We start from the raw sequence: 2419 nt of genomic DNA, 5'->3' as shown, positions 1-2419 counted from the left end.
CCTGTGTAGAGTTTCTGAGGCTGTCTGTCTTAACCGAGCAGAAAACCTTATCACTCTCCCTCAGAGAAGCTGGTGGGTTTGAACTGTTGACATAACTGTTAGCAGTCCAGTGCTTATCTTATAGCACAACCAAGAGTTCGTGTGGCAAGAGAACACACGGATATTGTTATTGTTAAGTGCCGTTTTCTCAGTTCCTACTCATAGCAATGGTGCATAGAGTTTCTAGGACTTTAAATCTTCACCAGAAGAGCAAGCCTGTTTTCTCCTGCGGAATGACTGCTGAGCTCCCACTGTGGACCTGGTGGGTCACATTCCAGTGCTTTTTGTATGAAGCCACAATGCTCCCTGTAGATACTGTTGTTGTTGTTAAGTGTCGTGGAGTCATCTCCAACTCATAGCGATCCTGAATAGGATTTCCGAGGAGCAGCAGGTGAGGTTGAACTACTGACTTTGTGGTTCAAACTTACCTTGCAGTCTAGTGCATTATCTCACAGCTCCATAGAATAATGGACCCCAAAGATGTCCCTGTCTCAATCCCTAGAACCCATGACTATCTTAAATTATTTTGTTGTTAAGCATCATGGAGTCATTCCCAACTTATTGTGCCCTGTACAATAGTGCCAAAGTGCAGCTGGTGATTTTGAATTGCCAACCTTGTGGTTCAAACTGTCCTTGAGGTTGAGTGCTTATTCTTTGGTGTCACAACAGGACTCTTGTAATTTTATATGGCAAAAGGGAATTAAGATTACTCAGTGAACTGATCATAAAATAGGAAGATTATCCTAGATTATCTAGTTGGGCCCAAAGTATACACAAGGGCCCTCAAAAGTCAGAGAGGCAGAGAGGAGGTTAGAGTAATGAGATGTGTGAAGGACTTGATCCTGTTTTGTTAGCTTTGAAGATGAAGGAAAGGAACCATATACCAAGAAATGTGGACAACTTTTACAAGCTAGAAAAGGCAACAGAATGGAGTCTTCTCTGAAGCCTAAGGAAAGGAATGGCTGTCTGCCAGCATCTTGATTTTCACCTTGTGAGACACATGTAATACTTATAAAAAAATATATTGAGATGTAATTTACATAACATAAAATTCACCACTATCTAATTCCAGAATATTTCATCACAGTGAAAAAACAAAAGCCTATACCTTGCAATCTGTCTGTCTCCATGACCCTGGCAACCACTAATAGACTTTCTGTCTCCGTGGATTTGCCTATTCTCCACATTTCATAGAGAGGGACTCATATAATAAGTGGCTTTTGTGTCTCTGGCTTGTTTCACTTTACATAATGTTTTCAAGGTGCAGCCATCTTGTAGCATTGTGCTGTAGCAGAAATATCACAATTGGGTGGCTTTAGCAAACAAAAATTTACTTTCTCACAATTTAAACCCATTGCCACTGAGTCAATTCCAACTGATAGTACCTATACAAAGCAAGCTGCCTCATCAGGTTTCCCAGATTGTAACTGAATTGTTGCAGGAGCAGACTGACACATTTTTCTCCCTTGGAATGACTGGTGGGTTAGAATCACCAACCTTTTTGTTCACAGCTGAGCGCTTAACCACTGCAACAGTAGGGCTCCTTCTCTTACATTTCAGAATGCTGGAGATCTAAATTTAGGGTGCCAGTTCTAGGGGAAGACTTTCTCTCTGTTAGCTCTGGCACTGGAGGAAGATATTTGTCTCTTTACAGCTCGTGATCCGTGGTTCTTTGATGATGTGGTGTTACGTCTGTCTTCTCCAGATTTGCCTGCTTTCTTATTCTGCTTTTATTATAGCTCAAAAGAGATTGATTTAATACACACCTTTTGTTATGTCTCATTAATATAACAAAGAAAATGAGTTCCCAAATAGGTTTATAACCATGCTAGAGGGGATGTAATTTGCAGTATATATTTCTGGGGGATACAATTCAATAGATCATAAGCATGTAGTAGTACTTCATCCCTTTTTATAGTCAAATAATATCCCACTGTATGAATACAGCCAATTTTGCTTATCTATACATGAGTTGATGGAGATTTGGGTTGTTGCTAGCTTTTGGCTATTATGAATAATGCTGCTTATAAACATTGGTGGTGGTGGTTATGTGCCGTGGAGTTGGTTCCAACTCATAGCGACCCAGTATAAGCTTTCCAATGCTGTAAATCTTTATGGGAGCAGAAAGTCTCGTCTTTCTCCCGCGGACCGGCTGGTAGTTGCAAACTGTTGAGTTTTTGTGTGGGCACATGTTTTCATTTATTCAATACATATACTTTGGAGTGGGATTTCTGGCTCCTATGGTAATCCTTAGAGTCCTGGTACAGTCCTGTAGGGTAAGCACTGGACTGCGAATTGCAAAGTCTGTGATTCAAACCCACCTTGGAAACCCTATACAGGATCCCTATGAGTCAAAACCAGCTCCACAGCTTACCACTTA

The sequence above is a fragment of the Chrysochloris asiatica genome, unplaced genomic scaffold (assembly GCF_000296735.1).
Source record: "Chrysochloris asiatica unplaced genomic scaffold, ChrAsi1.0 scaffold00046, whole genome shotgun sequence".
Taxonomy (NCBI): Eukaryota; Metazoa; Chordata; class Mammalia; order Afrosoricida; family Chrysochloridae; genus Chrysochloris; species Chrysochloris asiatica.
This window is presented reverse-complemented; position numbering follows the sequence as displayed.